This window comes from Rana temporaria, chromosome 1 (assembly GCF_905171775.1).
Source record: "Rana temporaria chromosome 1, aRanTem1.1, whole genome shotgun sequence".
Taxonomy (NCBI): domain Eukaryota; kingdom Metazoa; phylum Chordata; class Amphibia; order Anura; family Ranidae; genus Rana; species Rana temporaria.
The window spans coordinates 214,661,793-214,682,052 of record NC_053489.1 but is presented as its reverse complement, the minus strand read 5'-3'; the positions used below and the strand labels follow the sequence as shown (position 1 = coordinate 214,682,052).

Here is a 20,260-nt window from a genome sequence, read left to right as displayed (position 1 = left end):
CTCCGGCCAGGAATAAAAAATTCCTCCGGTCCTAGCCAAAAGGCCCGGCCCAGGAGACGGGTGCTAAAAAAAGCGTGTATCTGGTGCAGTGACCGTGGTATCTTAAATCAATGTGTCCCTCACACACAGTGATCTTCAGACACCCCTGGACTGCCACTCCAGGGGCACATGCACCATAGGCCAGCCAGCCAGAAGGCCAGACTAGAACTCGGCAAAAAGACCAAGACCAAGCGCAGCACCCATCCTCACCAGGAGCACCCTTCCAGATGGCTCAGACTCAACCATGGGCCGGCCCCCAGTATCTGTCGGGCAGCACAGCGTAGTCCCTGCTGAAACCATCCTTCCAGGTGCAATGACGTCATTGGATTGCATCCACCCTCCCAATGGAGGTGCTTCAGCGCTCCGCTGACAACTGATAAGGACAGATACCACACCTAGTCCTAGCCAAAAGGCCGAGAAGCGGCAGGGAAGACAACCACGATCAGCACGGCCTAGAGTGTGCAATAGCCGTGCCTCGCCCTGGGAGAACCACCTTCATGATCATGGTGTCTCCTCTGCCAGGTAAGTATTTGCAGGAAAGAGTTACCAGAAGGACAGCGAGGGGGGACACCCATAAGTGCATGTCCAGCCCATCCCGGTGTCAGGTTTGTATGTTAGGGTGATCGTGCTGGGGTTGATGACATGTTGGTGAGAGTATCAGAGGCGGAGAAGTGGAGCTAAATGGACCACAACACCTTGTATTTATCGAATGTGTAGTTGTCAAGGGCCAACATCTCCTCCATTCTCATGGTATCGTTCATAATCGAGACCCATCGCGACAAGGGAGGAGTGGCCGTTGTTTTCCAAAATGACGGGATGAGCTGTCTCGCTGAGGACATAAAAAAATGGAGGAGACTCCGTTTCTGTGATGTTATCGACCCAGGGAGCATGGAAAGAAGGGCAATCTTAGGGGAAGGTGTCAGCGTTTCATCATACATTTTTATTATAACAAGTAAATACCTGAGTTCAAAAGTGGCGGATCCTCTCGCATTCCCACCAAACATGTAGATAGGTCCCTGTAGAGAAAGTACATCGCCAAACAAGTGGCTGGAGTAGATGGGAAAATTTTATGTAGCGTGAAGGGGTCCTGTACCTTTGTGACAAAACCTTGTAGTTCTTTTCCTGAGAGTTGCAGGATATCGTTGAGGGTATGTCCTCTCCCAAGTCTGCAGACCACCTCCCAGTGTAAGGAGGCAGGTCATCATGTGTAAGAGCTTGCCGGAGACAGTATATGGTTTAAAGGAGGTGTCTGGGTGTTTCAGAGAGGGAGCAGAGTCGTTCAAGTTCAGTATAAGGGTGATGGATTTGGGAGGAAAAATGTAGATGTTTCGCAAACGTAGATAAGTGGAGGGTGGTGAGCCAGTCCTGGGGACCTGTCGGCATGACCGGTGTCCCTTGCAGTGGGTGTACAAAGGAGTGTGCCTGGGGCCAGTCAGAGTGTTTAACCACTTAACGACCCCTTCCCGCCGATATAAGTCGGCAGAATGGCACTTCTGGGCACATCAACGTATAGGTACGTTGTCCTTTAAGCCCAGCCGTGGTCCGAAGCTCCTTGACCGTGACCGTGGGACTCGCGGACCAGATCCCCACTGGAGTCCCGCGATCGGTCCCCGGAGCTGAAGAACGGGGAGAGCCGTGTGTAAACACGACTTTCCCGTTCTTCACTGTGGCGGCGTCATCGATCGTGTGATCCCTTTTATAGGGGGACACAATCGATGACATCACACCTACAGCCACACCCCCCTACAGTTGTAAACACACTTGAGGTCACACATAACCCCATCAGCGCCCCCTGTGGTTAACTCCCAAACTGCAATTGTCATTTTCACAATAAACAATGCATTTTAAATGCATTTTTTGCTGTTTAGATGACAATGGTCCCAAAAATGTGTCAAAATTGGCCGAAGTGTCCGCCATAATGTCGCAGTCACGATAAAAATCACTGATCGCCGCCATTAGTAGTAAAAAAATTTTTTTTTATAAAAATGCAATAAAACTATCCCCTATTTTGTAAACGCTATCAATTTTGCGCAAACCAACCGATAAACGCTTATTGCAATTTTTTTTTACCAAAAATAGGTAGAAGAATACGTATCGGCCTAAACTGAGGCAAAACATTTTTTTTATATATTTTTGGGGGATATTTATTATAGCAAAAAGTAAAAAATATTGCATTTTTTTTCAAAATTGTCGCTCTATTTTTGTTCATAGCGCAAAAAATTAAAACCGCAGAGGTGATCAAATACCACCAAAAGAAAGCTCTATTTGTGGGAAAAAAAGGACGCCAATTTTGTTTGGGAGCCACGTCGCACGACCGCGCAATTGTCAGTTAAAGCGACGCAGTGCCGAATCGCAAAAAGGGGCAAGGTCCTTTAGCTGCATTTTGGTCCGGGTCTTAAGTGGTTAAAGGGCCCTATCGTTGCTGCTCCTATGCCCTGGGGGAAGGCGGGGTTGTCAAACAAGGAGGATAGCGGGGAGGGGTCGGAGGACAGAGTGGTGTACAAACCCCTATGAAACCAGAGTCTGAGAGAAGCGAGTGTTATTGGCGAGGGAGAGGGCATACGGGAAAAGTTGGACCTATACCCCCAAAGAAGTGCCCGGAGGTCTACAGGTGCTAAGTCCTGTTCTATGGCAACCCTTCCAAGATGCGTGCCACATGGGTGGCTTTGTAATAGGTTTCAAAATCAGGTAGGCCCGCCCCACCCTGCAGCTTCGGAAGAGTAAGTCATTTGTATTTCACCCTAGGCAACCCCCGGTTCCACATAAATCTGAAAGCTAGTGAGCGTAGGGCTGTAAAGAAGGATTTAGGAACCAGAATGGGGATCGTCTGGAAGAGGTATAAAAGCTTGGGTAGAGTATCTATCTTAAGGGTGTTGATCCGTCCAAACCACGGCAAGGGGGAACCACCCCATTCCTCCAAGTCCTTCCGTATACGAGAAAGTAAGGGAACATAATTTGAGGAAAATAGGTTGGAAAGGTTGGAGGGGATGGTGACCACCAAGTAGGATATTCCCTTCGTCTGCCATTGAAAGGAAAAGTTTGACCGTAATGAGGACATCATGGAGGCAGGGAGGGAAATATTGAGGGCTTCAGTCTTGGATACGTTAAGCTTAAAATTACTAAAGGAACCAAACCGTCGAAATTAATGGAAAAGGGAAGGCAGGGAGGTATGGGGGTGCTGTACATAAACCAGGAGGTCATCGGCATAAAGGGACAGCTTATGATGGGCAGAGGGTGTTTGGATACCTTGGATGGAGGCGTTCTGCCGAATAGCACACGCCAGGTGTTCTATAACAATGACAAATAGGAGGGGGGAGAGGGGGCATCCCTGCCGGGTGCCATTGGCAATGTCAAATGGCTCAGAGGTAGTGCCATTCACCAAAACCGAGGCAGATCGCTGGCAGTATAAGGACATCACTTTAGAAATTAAAGTAGTACCCAAACCCAATTGTTCCAGTGAGAGTTGGAGAAAACTCCAATTGACCCTATCGAATGCCTTTTCAGCGTCGAAGGAGAGGAGGCAGGCTTTCAGATTTGTACGTTGGATGAAGGATATGAGATGAATTGTTTTGGTGGTGTTGTCCCTTGCCTCACGGCCCGGGACAAATCCCACTTGGTCATTGTGGCTCACTCCCGGGAGGAGGGGAGACAAGCGGTTGGCCAATACTTTGGCGAACAGCTTAAGGTCTATGTTGAGCAAAGATATTGGCCAATAGCTGCTACATTGGGACGGATCTTTGCCCGACTTGGGGATTACGGACATATTAGCGGATAAGAGGCCCTTCGTGGGCAGGTTGGAGTCATCTATGGCGTTGAAAGCCTTAGTTAAAAGTGGTTCTATTTGAGGGACAAAGGTTTTGTAGAAGCGAGGGGTGTATCTGTCTGGGCACGGACACTTGCCTGTCTTCAGAGCCTTGATGGCATAGTGCCACCAGAAGTGGCAAGTTGGGGATTTAGGGCTGCAGGAGAGAGGTTGTAGTGTTGGGTGTAGTAATCTCTAAAGGCGGAGGAGATGCCTTTCGTGTTAAACGTCTTGGTTTGTTTGGGGTGGGTAATAAAAGGAATGGAGTATCGGGAGCGGTCTGGGATGAAGGATTCGTGCCAGATGTTTGCCACATTAGTAATTGCGTGCCCTATCTCAAGCTATCTAGGAATGCGAGTCTAATATCTGCAGTAGGTCCCTACGAGCATTCGAGAGTTGGACAAACACGGTAGTGTCTAAGTTCCGTTTATGGAGAGGTTCGAGTTGGTGGAGAGGAGACGGCGGATATCATCTGCTCTCATCTGTTTAAGGCGGGAACCGTGCTGTATGAGCACTCCCCGCACCACATATTTCAGGGCCTCCCATTGGATGAGAGGGGAAGTGGTGTCAGAGGAATGGTCAGATATAACGTTCTGAATGGTTGTGGAGATGTCTGCCACACAGACGGAGTCCCGCAGCAGATTATCCTTGAGCCTCCACTGCATACCGATACGGGATGCCGGGGGGCGTGCCATGGTCAAATAGACCGGGGCATGGTCAGACCAAAGTAGGTGTCCAAGGGATGCCTGTAGGCAGGCCCGAACTGGCCATCCGGCAAACCGGGCATTCGCCCGGTGTGCCGCGGCCAACGAGAGGCCGCCAGGCTGCAAATCTTAGTTGCGGGGCACAAGGCTCTTTAAGCCGGCGCCGCTCATCTAGCCTCTCTGCGCCCGCCCGGGGGAACATAAACACAGAGGGGGGTGGAGCTACATGAGAAGCCTTCGGCCACTCCACGGCCTGGGGGGCGTGACTGCGAGGGGGGAGAAGCCAGAGCAGACACCTGCTGCTGAGTGACAACTTGAAGCTGCCCGGATAGCAGAAAACGTAAGTGCAGCCCCCCTCCTGTAACCTGGATAGAAGGAGCAGTGGGGGTGGCTGCATATAAAACAATAATTTTCTCCTTCTCCCTTCTGCAATATCGGAATGCCTGAGGCTGCGAGAGGTAGAGGAAAAGCAGGCATTCCAATACTGCAGAAGGGGGATGGAGAATTTTTTTTTTTTTAAGCAGCTGCCCCCACTGCTCCTCCTACACCGCCCATACTCTTTGCCTCCTCGTCATCTCCACTTCCTCCCTGTGCTCTCTGCCACCCCCCAGTGCTCTCTGCCACCCCCCAGTGATCTCCACCTCCCCCCAGTGCTCTCTGCCACCCCCCAGTGATCTCCGCCACCCCCCAGTGCTCTCTGCCACCCCCAGTGCTCTCTGCCACCTCCCAGTGCTCTCTGCCACCCCCCAGTGATCTCCACCTCCCAGTGCTCTCTGCCACTCCCTCAGTGCTCTCCGTCACCCCCCAGTGCTCTCCTCCACCCCCCAGTGCTCTCTGCCACCCCCAGTGATCTCCACCTCCCACCAGTGTTCTCTGCCACCCACCAGTGCTCTCTGCCACCCTCCAGTGCTCTCTGCCACCGTCCAGTGCTCTCTGCCACCCCCAGTGATCTCCACCCCCCCAGTGCTCTCTACCTCCCCCCAGTGCTCTCCGCCATCCCCCAGTGATTTCCACCTCCCCCAGTGCTCTTTGCCACCCTCCAGTGTTCTCTGCCACCCCCCAGTGCTCTCTACCTCCCCCCAGTGCTCTCCGCCATCCCCTAGTGATCTCCACCTCCCCCAGTGCTCTCCGCCACCCCCCAGTGCTCTCCGCCACCCACCCTGTGCTCTCCGCCACCCCCCAGTGCTCTCCGCCACCCACCCTGTGCTCTCCGCCACCCCCCAGTGCTCTCTGCCACCCCCCTGTGCTCTCCGCCTCCCTCCATGCTCTCCACCACCCCCAGTGCTCTCCACCTCCCTCCATGCTCTCCGACACCCCCCAGTGCTCTCCGACACCCCCCAGTGCTCTCCACCTCCCCCATGCTCTCTGCCACCCCCCTCCCAGTGCTCTCCGCCACCCCCAGTGCTCTCGTCCTCCCCCCATGCGCTCTGCCACCCCCCCAGTGCTCTTAACCTCCCCCCCAGGGTTTTCTGCCACCCTCCCAGTGCTCTCTGCCCCCCCTCCCAGTGCTTTCCACCTCCCCCATGCTCTCTACCACCCCCCTAGTACTCTCTGCCACCCCCCAGTGCTCTCCACCTCCCCATGCTCTCTGTCACACCCCCCAGTGCTCATCACCTCCCCCTATGCTCTCCACCGCCCTCCCTGTGCTCTCCACCTCTCCCTATGCTCTCTGCCGCCCCCCCTAATGCTCTCCATCTCCCTGCATGCTCTTCACCGCCCTCCCTGTGCTCTCCACCTCACCCCATGCTCTCTGCCGGAGGTGCCGGTTATCATGTCATGGGCTGCTCAATTCAAAATGCCCGGGCCTATTTTTTGTCCCAGTCCGGGCCTGCCTGTAGGGGAGTATCTAGCAGGGATTGTGATATCAGGAAGTGGTCCAGTCTGCTATAGGAGTTGTGTGCTGCTGAGTAATGACTGTGTTCCGCCTTTATAACATTCAGATAGATCTCCCAAATCGGATGACCAAAAAGGAGGAAAAAGGCCAACATAGAGTAGTTCCGTAATAAAATGTAATAAAAACAGTGGTTGCACTCACATGTAAATCGAATAAAATATGCGTGTATCGTAATAGCCGGCCGGCTCTCACTGTCGCTCGTCCTTCCGGATGATAGCGAGGTGTGCAATGGTGACGTCAGCACGCCGCTCCTCCTTTTGGAGCGGTGTGCTGACATCACCATTGTACACCTCGCTATCATCCGGAAGGACGAGCGACAGTGAGAGCTAGCCGGCTATTATGATACACGCTTATTTTATTTGATTTACATGTGAGTGCAACCATTGTTTTTATTATTAAATTGTATTACGAAACTACTCTATGTTGGCCTTTTTCCTCCTTTTTGGTCATCCGATTTGGGAGATCGATCTGAATGTTATAAAGGCGGAACACATTGAAGCTCTAGGACACTCCAGGTGCTTTTAAAGCAAGACTGCTGAGCCACACGCTTATGTGATCTCTTTCACAGGGATCAACTGGAGTCGGAAGAAGTTTTGAGATAAGAGGTGGAGGTTTCATCTGTCCTGTCATCAGACATTTTTTCTCTTGGACTTGTTCTGGCACTTCTTTTTCTTCGATTGATTTGTTTGGAATCACATGGGATTTTTTTATATATATATGGACTACTGTTTATCACTTAGACGTATATGTCACTTACTTGTATTTGCACAGGTGATTCTGTGTGCACAAGATTTTTCTTAATAATTTTTAATGTTGTCACATTGAACATTATTTACATGCAGCGCAGCTAATTTTTATTTATACTTGCTTTTTATGTTTTATCTGGCATATTTAGCAGCAGCAGCACATTTTTTTTCTCTATTGATATTGTTTTGTCACTATTAATTTCAATATGCATTACTGAGAACTGTGCAGTATAACTTCCACACCATTTGCGTTCTTCTAAGCAGTTGTCTAGAAAACTGAAACTAAAAATAGTTGACGCTCACAAAGAAAACCTCTTTTACGTCCTCACCACAAAAATCAGCATTTGAACTTTGCAAATGAACATATAGACAAGCCTGATGCATTTTGGAAACAAGTTCTGTGGACCGATGAGGTTAAAGTATAACTTTTTGGCCGGAATGAGCAAAGGTACGTTTGGAGAAGAAAGGGCACAGAATTTTATGAAAAGAACCTCTGTACAACTGTTAAGCATGGGGGTGGATCAATCATGCTTTGGGGTTGTATTGCAGCCAGTGGCACAGGGAACATTTCACGAGTAGAAGGAAAAATGGATTCAATAAAATTTCAGCAAATTTTGTATGGTAACTTGATGCCATCTGTGAAAAAGCTGAAGTTAAAGAGAGGATGGCTTCTACAAATGGATAATGATCCTAAACACACCTCAAAATCCACGGGGGATTACATCAAGGAGGCGTAAACTGAAGGTTTTGCCATGGCCTTCACAATCTCCTGACCTAAACATAATTGAAAATCTATGGATAGACCTTAAAAGAGCAGTGCGTGACAGACAGCCCAGAAATCTCAAAGAACTGAAAGACTTTTGTAAGGAAAAATGGGCAAAGATACCTTAAACAAGAATTGAAAGACTCTTGGCTGGCTACAAAAAGCGTTTACAAGCTGTGATACTTTCCAAAGGGGGCAGTACAAGATATTAACTCTGCAGGGTGCCCAAACTTTTGCAGACGCCATTTTTTTTGTTTTCTGTCATTTTGAAAGTGTAAATGACGGAAATAAAATCTAACTTTTTTGGACATATTATAAGAATGTCTAATCTGTAATTTGATGCCTTTTGGAGATTTTCCATCTTTCCTTGGCTTCGTTATGCACATTAATACAAATTTTTACCTGGGGTGCCCAAACTTTCGATCCCCACTGTATATGTTGGCCACTGTGAAGAAAAAATTGTTTAGTTTCAGCTTAAGAAAAATAAAGTGACCAGTCACATCAATAAGGGAGTCTAAGACCTCAGGATTGAATGATTTTTGGAAAACGATGGACACCCCCTTGGATTTGGCCTGAGGATTAGTACTGTGATACCATTGTGTATAGTACTTGTTGTGTAGGGCTGGTACAGAGCCCGTACGGAAGTGCGTTTCTTGGAGCAATAAAATATTTGAGCGCATTTTATGGAAATGATATAGAATATGGCTCCGCTTCTCCTGGTTTGTTGAACCCCCTACAGTTAAAAGATGCTAAAGCAATTGGGGTTACTGTAGCCATAGGGAGGAGTGGTAGGCATTGCAGGTGTCCCATAAGTCAGTAGCTCTCGGTTGAAAAAGCAAAGCCAAGAGAGGCCCAGGGAGAGAGAAAGGGGAATAGACAAGGAGAAAGGGGAAGGAGAAAAGAAAAAGCAAGCAGAAAGAGAAAAAAGAGAGAGTGACAAGGATCAGAAGGACCCAATATACATTAAGGTAAACAGCTGCATCTCGGTCACCGTCCCCAAAACCAAAAACGGGAAGTAGGAATGATGAAGAGAGAATATCTTGGTTCAGGGGAGGAGGCGACCAACAACATAAATTTGGGGAAAAAAATAAATAAACAAAAAAGGCCACTAGGTGGCTCCAAAAAAACTGAAGTGAGGGATAAAAAGGCCCTACTTTGTGATATACAACAGTATGTCCATTATGGCACTGAAAAAAAAAAAACCTTATGGGGGGGTGCGAGGGGAAACCCACAAAGCAGAGTAGTCCCCAGGTCCCCGGCTCGACGGAGGATGAAAAAAATAAATAAATAAATAAATAAGTCAAAACCATCAAGCAAGCAATACAACATTAAATGGTGACACATAACATAGGTAGTCAATGAATTGCAGGAAACACAAAATTGGACGAGGTATGTAACATATCAAGGGGTGAACGTCATAGAAAATGCATAGGCGGGGAAAGTCAGCAAAAACGTCACATATTAGGAGGCCCAGGGTGTGAGCTAGGCGTCCAGAACAACCTGTAGAGAGGGAATGAAAAAGGACATGTGCGTAACAGGTTAAATTGTCTCGACAAGAGGACGATCAAACTGTGGTAAGAAAAAAAAAAAACATTAATAGAACAAGGAAGTTCAAAAGTCCAAAAAACAGGTCTCAAAGGAGAGAAAAAAAAACTATGGGCTAGATTCAGGTAGATTGGCGCATCTTTATACCGGCGTAGCGTATCTCATATGCGCTACGCCGACGTAACTCTGAGAGGTAAGTAAAGTATTCACAAAGCACTTGCTCGCAACGTTGCGCCGGTGTACCGTAAATTTGAAGGCGTAAATGTAAGTAGGTGGGCCCTTATGCAAATGATGGCCTGAACGTGGAGCAGTGGATTACGCCCGGCGTATCATAGACGGAGCATGCGCAGTCACGTGGACGTATGATTGCTTCCTTGTGCGCATGCTCACAACTACGCCGGCCCAACTTCCTGGGATACGCCGGCCCACCGGCTTACGACGAACGCATAAATACGCCCAGATATGCGCCCGTCCATCGCAAAATTACATCCTGCTTCCCCCCCCCTCCCCTGAGCAAGGTAATTTTGTCTAGAGATGGCACCTCCTAACGTGGGCAAGGAGAAGAAGAGGAAGCGGAACTATAATTCTGAGGAGATGGCTATTTTGTTGGCGGCACTCACAAAATATGATGCCTACCTGCATGGTGCCCAAAGTGCTAATACCACCAAGGCACAGAGGAGGGAGATTCTGGCAAAGATCGCCCTGGATGTCAATGTTATTGGCAACGATACCCGGACGTCTGATGACATCCAGAAAAAACTAAATGATATGAGACGTCGGGTCCGGGGACAAGTTGGCCCTCATGAAAAAACATGCCAGGGGCATGGGAGGAGGACCAGCCTCATCTTTGCGTTTTACACCTGAGAAGATTGTAGCCAGGTGTCTTTCGCAGGAGCAGGTGGAGGGCGTTGAGGGATATGACTCCACTGATCAGGACTTGAGGACAGGTAAGTGTGTTTTATCCTCCATTTGGTGTGTAGCATGTGAGGGGGTGGAAGGGAACATGTGACAAGTGTGTGGGTCCAACAACATGTGATTTTTTTGTGTCATCCACAGATGTGCTGGATGGAGCTGGGCCGTCGTCGGCTGTTGTTCGACCCACACCATCCCCGATACATCCTGTGGCTCAGTCTGACCCCCTGGGAAGCCCAGGCATGTTGGTGGAGGGGAGTGCTCACACCTCTGCTCTAGAGGTTGTTGTGGAGGAGTCAGTTGATCTCCATCAGGAGGATTGCATATATTTAGAGGAGGCTTCCACCATCCCTGGACCCGCAACCACCTCCCCGACCATCCGGTCTACCCCATCCAGGGTAACCCCATCCCGGTCTACCCCATCCAGGGTAACCCCATCCCGGTCTACCCCATCCAGGGTAACCCCATCCCGGTCTTCCCCGTCTGGACGGGCTCAAGCCTCTCCTTCCCCCAGGAAGGCTCTAAGGAAGACCGGGGATGGACTTTTTATACTAAGCTATGCAGGTCTGATGTCTGGACTTTTTTAGTAGCTAGTGAGGTCCTTTTCTCCCTTCTTCCTTTACAAAAGCATTCATTTCAGCCAGGGGCGTTGGGAGGCCCGGCTTGGGTGGCTGGAGCCTCGAATGGGTCCCCGAAAAGCCCAGAGTCTCGGCATGCAGGCTCTCTATTGTGAGCCCCGAGCCAAGCGGCGACCGCCGGGAACGATCTGTTCCCGAGCGCCGCCGAACCAAGTCCTGTCGAGTACGGCCGAGTGCCATAGCAGCAGGTCCCGCCTTCTGGAGCCTGTGATGGACGTCCCACTGCTCCAATACCGCGCCGTAGGACGTGTGACGTCCATCATAGGCGCCGTAGGCGGGATTTACAAATACTCGGCGCTCGGGCGGGCGGCTCTCCTCTCCTCAGGCTCCTCTGCTCTCCTACCCCCTACCCTCCAGGCTCCAGTCCTCGTTTCTTCTACCCGCTCCTCCACTGACCCTGGAATGACCCATTCGGGGGTCCAGCCAGTAGCCCGGGCCTCCCGACGCCCCTGCGGAGTCAATGTATAGAAGAAATCTATAAAATCACAGGTAGATTGTGCAGTTCTAGTACTGTACTGTACTAGTACAGTCTGATACTGTGCACAACATGAAAAAAGGGAACAAAGGCCAAATGCATTATCAACAGCACTTTACTAAGAATAAGAGAGTACATTTTCATAAAAGAAATGTATGTCCTCATTTCAAACCTCTATAAAGCTGCAGTAGCTTCCTATTTTTCTAGTGAGCTTCCTTATAGGAACAAGTGGGAAACTGACTGTGATGCACAGTTTACTCCAGAAGATTGGGATATACTGTAATGCTGAGTTGTGAGCATTCATATGTTTACATACACAAAATGCGATAAGAGAAGCTGCAAATGTCCAGAGTCCCTTGTTTTCTTTTGATCAGCACATCCACATGTTTCCTTAGACAGCCAGTTGTGAACAATACAATCCTCATGCTTGGAAGTAAAATTATGTTTGTTATAGCTGGAAGCAAGTGCATCTTCTGGAAGGAGCATAAAAGAATGCAAATCTTTTTAATTTTTCGATTCACATTAAAGTGGTCCTTCAGCTTCTTCACCAATATACATTATATATATATATATATATATATATATATATATATATATATATATATGTGTGTGTATGTATATAGGTCAGTGTAGGTAGGTCAGTGTATATAGGTCAGGTCACTACCGTCAGTGTAGGTAGGTCAGGTCACTACCGTCAGTGTAGGTAGGTCAGTGTATGTGAGGTAGGTCAGTGTATATAGGTCAGGTCACTACCATGAGTGTAGGTAGGTCAGTGTTTATAGGTCAGGTCACTACCGTCAGTGTATGCAGGTCAGTGAGGTCAAGTCAGTGTAGTCAGGTCAGGTCAGTGTAGTCAGGTCAGTGTAGTCAGGTCAGGTCAGTGTAGTCAGGTCAGTGCAGTGAGGTCAGTGTAGTCAGGTCAGTGAGGTCAGTGTAGTCAGGTCAGGTCAGGTCAGTGTATGCAGGTCAGTGTATGCAGGTCAGTGTATGCAGGACAGGTCAGTGTAGTCAGGTCAGTGAGGTCAGGTCAGGTCAGTGTAGTCAGGTCAGTGTAGTCAGGTCAGTGTAGTCAGGTCAAGTCAGTGTAGTCAGGTCAGGGTAGTCAGGTCAGGGTAGTCAGGTCATGTCAGTGTGATCAGGTCAGTCTAGTCAGGTTATGTCAGTGTGATCAAGTCAGTCTAGTCAGGTCAGGTCAGTGTATGCAGGTCAGGTCAGTGAGGTCAGGTCAGTGTATGCAGGTCAGGTAAGTGTATGCAAGTCAGGTCAGGGTAGTCACGTCAGTGTGATCAGGTCAGGGTAGTCAGGTCATGTCAGTGTGATCAGGTCAGTCTAGTCAGGTCAGTGTATGCAGGTCAGGTCAGTGTAGTCAGGTCAGGTCAGTGTAGTCAGGTCAGTGCAGTGAGGTCAGTGTAGTCAGGTCAGTGAGGTCAGTGTAGTCAGGTCAAGTCAGTGTAGTCAGGTCAGGTCAGTGTATGCAGGACAGGTCAGTGTAGTCAGGTCAGTGAGGTCAGGTCAGGTCAGTGTAGTCAGGTCAGTGTAGTCAGGTCAAGTCAGTGTGGTCAGGGTAGTCAGGTCAGGGTAGTCAGGTCATGTCAGTGTGATCAGGTCAGTCTAGTCAGGTCATGTCAGTGTGATCAAGTCAGTCTAGTCAGGTCAGGTCAGTGTATGCAGGTCAGGTCAGTGAGGTCAGGTCAGTGTATGCAAGTCAGGTAAGTGTATGCAAGTCAGGTCAGGGTAGTCATGTCAGTGTGATCAGGTCAGGGTAGTCAGGTCATGTCAGTGTGATCAGGTCAGTCTAGTCAGCTCAGTGTATGCAGGACAGGTCAGTGTAGTCAGGTCAGTGTAGTCAGGTCAGTGTATGCAGGACAGGTCAGTGTAGTCAGGTCAGTGTAGTCAGGTCAGTGTAGTCAGGTCATGTCACTGTTAGTGTATGCAGGTTATGTCAGTTTGTGTACTAACACACACACTCATGTAGGTCAGGGTATGTGTATCAGGTAGGTCACCCTGCGCCACTCCACCGACCGCGCCAGCACCCCCCCCCCCCCCCCGGTGCCGGCTTGACGTCAGGCTGAAGCCCCTGGTCTTTTTGGCACCTAGCAACGCCCCTGATTTCAGCACTATTGCACTTTGGGGAACTATAGAAAGGGGTTGGTTGTTAGCGCATCAATATTTACAATATTTATTCATTTTTTGGTAATCACAGCACCTTTAATTGATTGCAGCTGAAATCATTTGTTCATCCATTACTATCACTGAATTTCATATTATAATAGTGCTTTAGTAAATTTATATCATTATTATAAAAATAAATGCTGCAAATACCTAATTTCACTACTAAGATTGCGATCACATGACCAGCCAGCTTTCTCCTTTCCTCCTCTGAGAGATGCAGTGGGCTGGGCTGAGATTCCCTGCTGATGTCAGTCTGGAGGGGAGAAGGAGAGAGCTAGCTGGTCATGTGTATACAAGCTCTTAAATTAGGTATTTACAGCATTTATATTTATAAATCATTCACAGAGGGGACACTGCAATAGGAGGCAGAGAGGGTTAGTGTGTTGAAGGACACAGGAGCAGAGCAGTAAGCAGGCTGCTGATGACGGAGGCACGTAAACTGACCACTCAGTGTCAGGCTCAGCAGCCATGATACACTGTGGTCAGTTTAAAGAGGGGTAGGGAGAAACTAGCAGGATCAGCCAGGTTTTTTAGGTGTTACAGGGGGCCAAAGGACAGATTTTTGGTGGTTAAAATGTTTGGTGGTTAACAAATGCTTTCATTCATCGTAGTAAAAGATCAATCAGCTTAGAGGAGGGATAGGGACTCAGTGCTGTGCTGTAGCTCCCCCTATTGGAAAGCTGATAAATTGCGTTTCAGCCTGGGGTGGAGCTAGAGCACAGCAGAGATTTCCTAGCCCACTGAAACAGTCTTACCGTCAACAAGTGCTATGTGCATCTATATGTAAAAAAGTCCCAATTTTTTTTTTTTTCGAAACACATAAGTGACAAAAATTCAATTTTCCTGCTTAAGAAGACAAAACTAATCGTCCCAGATTCACAAAGGACTTAAGTCTCCTACGTCGTCGTATCTTGGGTGCATATTTACGCTGGCCGCTTCCGTATATTTCCGCGTCAAATATGCAAATGAGCTAGATACGCCGATTCACGAACGTACTTACGCCCGGCGTATTAATATACGCTGTTTACGTAAGGCGTACGACCGGCGTAACTTTACCCCTCATAAAGCAGGGGTAAGTCATGTTAAAGCGGGGGTTCACCCCAAAAAAAATTTTTAACATTAGATTCAGCCGAGTTGTCAGAATGACAATCGGCTGTTTTTTTATTTTATTTTATCCCCGTACATACCGTATTTTCACCGCCGCTTCCAGGTATGTCTTCTGCGGGACTGGGCATTCCTAATTGATTGACAGGCTTCCGACCGCCGCATACTGCGTGTCACGAGTTGCCGAAAGAAGCCGAACAACGGTGCGCAGGCTCCGTATAGAGCCGACTCGCAGTCCGGCTTCTTTCGGCAACTCGTGACGCTCTGTATGCGTCGGTTGGAAGCCTGTCAATCAATTAGGAACGCCCAGTCCCGCAGAAGACATACCCGGAAGCGGTATACAGTATGTACGAGGATAAGATAAAAAAAACAGCCGATTGTCATTCTGACAACTCGGCTGAATCTAATGAATCTAATGTTAAATTTTTTTTTTTGGGTGAACCCCCGCTTTAAGGTAACGACGTCGGAAACGTCGGAACAGCGTCGTATTTTACGTTGTTTGTGTAAGTCGTACGTGAATGAGGATGGGCGTAGGTTACGTTCACATTGAGCCGGCGTAATTTAGGGAGAAAATTCGACGTGATACTGAGCATGCGCGCGCATGCGCCGTTCGTTAGGCGCGTCATTTACGTGGGGTCACGATTCATTTCCATACAACACGCCCCCTACCAGCCTACTTTGAATTACGCAGGCTTACGCCGGCCAATTTACGCTACGCCGCCTCAACTTACGGAGCAAGTGCTTTGTGAATACTGCACTTGCCTGTCTACGCCTGGCTACGCCCGCACAAAGATACGCCCAGATACGTGAATCTGGCCCATCAAGATTTTCTTAAGAATCTGCAAATTTCATAATTAAATCTTTCTACGTCTTTTAAGCATTTGCTTATCAATAATTTCCCTCAATAATGTTTTTTACATTCCAAAGTGCAAGCTCACGTTAATTGCTTTGATAATAATTTGGAGTCCACAACTACAGCTCAGCATATTCCACTTAATCCAACCCTCTGTGAGCGAACTTGGACTCAGGATTGACCTTTACAAAAACAAAAGTGCTCTTTGTTTCTCAACCATCCATGTCCATGACGTCAGTGATCAATTATTGTCATCCCCGTGGAACGGGAAACATTTTTATTTCTGTTTCTTATAAGATCTATTCCCAGAGTTTACAAGGAACTAGTATTGTGTAATAAATATTGTGCAACTGATATTCTATCAATATTGCCAAATATCCAACTGATACAATATTTACGGGAGACAAAAACAGAATATATTGTAGAGTTCCAAGCCAGTCACACCTTTCCTCACATTACCACACATGCTTGTACAGTTAACACCAGCTTAAAGTGGAGCTCTTGGCAAAAAATAATAGTTTTTCAACACCACAATTTTCACATGATTAGTGGGCACAAGGAGAAAACATTAAAAAGGAAACCTGAAGCTGGGCTTTAAAATCAACAGAAAATGATTTAGGCAGATTTGGTATAGAGGGCCAGATTCACAGAACAAATACGCCGGAGTATCTACTGATACTCTGGCGTATTTTCAAATTTGCCACGTTGTATCTTAGTTTGTGATTCACAAACAAGATACGACGGCTTTTGGCTAAGATCTGACAGGCTTACGGCTTCGTACGCCTTCGGATCTTAGGCTGCAATACTTCGGCCGCCGCTGGGTGGAGTTCGCGTCGTTTTCCAGCGTCGGGTATGCAAATTAGCATTTACGGCGATCCACGAACCTACTCGCGTGCGTAACGTAGTTTTTTCCCGTCGCAAAGTTAAGCAATCTTTTTCATTGCTTAACTTTACACCAGCCATGTTAAAGTATGGCCGTCGTTCCCGCTTCGAATTAAATATTTTTTTTTTTTCGGCGTAAGTACGGCGTAAGTACGTTACGCACGTCGCCATTCACAAACACGTCGGGGCGCCGTAATTTCGCGCAAAGCACGTCGGGAAAATTGTGAACCGAGCATGCGCAGAACGTTTGGTGCGGGAGCGCGCCTAATTTAAATGGTACACGCTCCATTTGAATTAGGCGGGCTTGCGCCGGATGTCTTTACGATACACCGCCGCAAGTTTACAGGTAAGTGTTTTGTGAATCAGGCACTTACGCTGAAAACTTGCGGCGGTGTAACGTAAACACAATACGTTACGCCGCCGGAGTTCTACGAGAATCTGGCCCAGAGTTTTTGTCGAACTTGACTTTTATCGTTATAATAGCACTGACTACATGTCTGCAAGTTATCCCCAATCTTTACACTGGCTGAACTTTGATAGAAGGATCTATCAACTGGGTTGTACTTTCTTTGACAGTCACTATTGTTTTCCGTAGATAAGCTTTTGCAAGTGATATCTTCTCTTCCTCCCTGCATTATCTGATAAAATGCATTTTCAACCAATCTGGACATGCATGTTTATAGAGTTTTTGTACATCCATACACCATCCAATGTCTGTAGGTAGCTTTAAACTTGGAGTACTTTGCAGTACTCCTCCTCTCCCAATCTGAGTATTACGCGGCGTACACACGATCATTTTTCAGCATGAAAAAAAAAATTGTTTTTCAGCATGTTTAACCACTTAAGGACCGCCTCCTGCACATTTACGTCGGCAGAATGGCACAGCTGGGCACATGCACGTATACGTCCTGTGCTAGTACCCAGCCATGGGTCGCGGGCGCGCGCCCACGACCCGTTCCGAAGCTCCGGGACCGCGGGACCCGATCGCAGCTGGAGTCCCGCGATCGGTCCCCGGAGCTGAAGAACGGGGAGAGCCGTGTGTAAGCACGGCTTCCCTGTTCTTCACCGTGGCGGCGTCATTGATCGTGTGATCCCTTTTATAGGGGGACACAATCGATGACGTCACATCTACAGCCACACCCCCCTACAGTTGTAAACACACTTCAGGTCACACATAACCCCATCAGCGCCCCCTTGTGGTTAACTCCCAAACTGCAATTGTCATTTTCACAATAAACAATGCATTTTAAATGCATTTTTTGCTGTGAAAACGACAATGGTCCCAAAAATCAATTAATTCATTAATAAAAATGCAATAAAACTATCCCCTATTTTGTAAACGCTATAAATAGGTAGAAGAACACGTATCGGCCTAAACTGAGGAAAACATTATTTTTTTATATATTTTTGGGGGATATTTATTATAGCAAAATTGTCGCTCTATTTTTGTTTATAGCGCAAAAAATAAAAACCGCAGAGGTGATCAAATACCACCAAAAGAAAGCTCTATTTGTGGAGAAAAAAGGACGCTCATTTTTTTTTGGGAGCCACGTCGCACGACCGCGCAACTGTCAGTTAAAGCGACGCAGTGCCGAATCGCAAAAAGGGGCAAGGTCCTTTAGCTGCATTTTGGTCCGGGTCTTAAGTGGTTAAAAAATGATGTTTTCCCAACTTCATCATTAAAACGATGTTGCCTACACGCCATCGTTTTTGAAAAATGATCTAGCAAAGCGCGGTGACGTACAACACGTACAACGGCACTTTAAAGGGGAAGTTCCATTCGCCTTTGGGCTGCTTTAGCTGATTCCGTGTTAGTAAAAGACGAATCGCGCTTTTTTGTCTGTTACAATGTGATGAATGTGCTTACTCCATTATGAACGGTAGTTTTACCAGAACGAGCGCTCCCGTCTCATAACATGCTTCTGAGAATGCGCTCGTTTTAGCCCACACACGATCATTTTTTACAACCCGAAAAACGACATTGTTTAACTACTAGCCGACCAGCCACCGTCATTATACGGCGGCAGGTCGGCTCTCCTGGGACGAGAGCCCGTAGCTATACATCCGCTTTTCGAGCGGCCACTAGGGGAGCGTGCGTGCCGCCGGAGGCACGCACGCGCGCCCCCCGCTCGCCCCCGACTCCCGTGCGTGTGCCCGGCGGGCTCGATCGCCGCTGGGCACCCGCGATTGCTCGTTACAGAGCGGGGACCGGGAGCTGTGTGTGTAAACACACAGCTCTCGGTCCTGTCAGCGGGGGAAATGCTGATCTTCTGTTCATACAATGTATGAACAGAGGATCAGTGTTTCCCCTAGTGACACCCCCCCCCACAGTAAGATAACACACAGGGACATACTTAACCCCTTCCCCGCCCCCTAGTGTTAACCCCTTCACTGCCAGTGGCATTTTTATAGTAATCCAATGCATTTTTATAGCACTGATCGCTATAAAAATGCCAATGGTCACAAAAATGTGTCAAAAGTGTCCGAAGTGTCTGCCATAATGTCGCAGTACCGAAAAAAAATCGCTGATCGCCGCCATTACTAGTAAAAAAATTATATTAATAAAAATGCCATAAAAATACCCCCTATTTTGTAAATGCTATAACTTTTGCGCAAACCAATCAATAAACGCTTATTGCGATTTTTTTTTACGAAAAATATGTAGAAGAATACGCATCGGCCTAAACTGAGGAAAAAAAATGTTTTTTTATATATTTTTGGGGGATATTTATTACAGCAAAAAGTAAAAAATATTATTTTTTTTCAAAATTGTCGCTCTATTTTTGTTTATAGCGCAAAAAATAAAAACCGCAGAGGTGATCAAATACCACCAAAAGAAAGCTCTATTTGTGAGAAAAAAAGGACACCAATTTTGTTTGGGAGCCACGTCGCACGACCACGCAATTGTCAGTTAAAGCAGCGCAGTCCCGAATCGCAAAAAGTGCTCTGGTCTTTGGGCAGCAATATGGTCCGGGGGTTAAGTGGTTAAAACTATGTTAAAAAATGCAGCGTGTTCGAAAAAATTTTTGGTCGTTTTTCAGAACCTGAAACATGATGTGAAGCCCACACACGATCATTTTAAATGACGTTTTTGAAAAACAATGTTTTTTTCATGCTGAAAAATTATTGTGTGTACGCGGCATTACTGTCCAGAGGTTTACGGAAAGCTAATGAAATAGACAAATATTTATACTAGCTGTATTTAAAATTACATTTAGCTATTGTTTAACCGAAAGTGTCCGATATGTGACAGTCACAATAAAAATCGCAGATTGCTGCCATTACTGGTAAAATAAAAATAAAAATGCCATAAATCTATCCCCTATTTTGTAGACACTATAACTTTTGCACAAACCAATCAATTTACCAAAAATATGTAGAAGAATATATATCGGCCTAAACTTAGGAAAAAAAATTTTTTATATAAAAAATAAAAATGGGATATTTATTACAGCAAAAAGTAAAAAAGGTGATCAAATACCACCAAAAAAACCCCTCTATTTGTGCAAAAAAAATCAAATGAGTATAGTGTCGTATGATTGCGCAATTGTCATTCAAAGATCTGCCGTTCCCGCGCGCATGCGCGGGAGTGACGTTTTTGCCACTCTGGCCAATCACAGTGCCGGAGCGGCGATAACAGGAAGAAGATGCGAGGGGACATGGCGGCGGCGGAGGGGAACGAGGAGGACTTCGGGGGCTTTGATTTCAGGTAAGTGCCACATAATAAGCTA

General features: G+C 47.3%; 1 pseudogene; it reads right to left on the bottom strand.

Annotated features, from left to right (window-relative positions):
• Positions 1-388: 388 nt before the first annotated feature.
• Positions 389-569, bottom strand: LOC120925684 (annotated as a pseudogene).
• Positions 570-20,260: the final 19,691 nt, after the last annotated feature.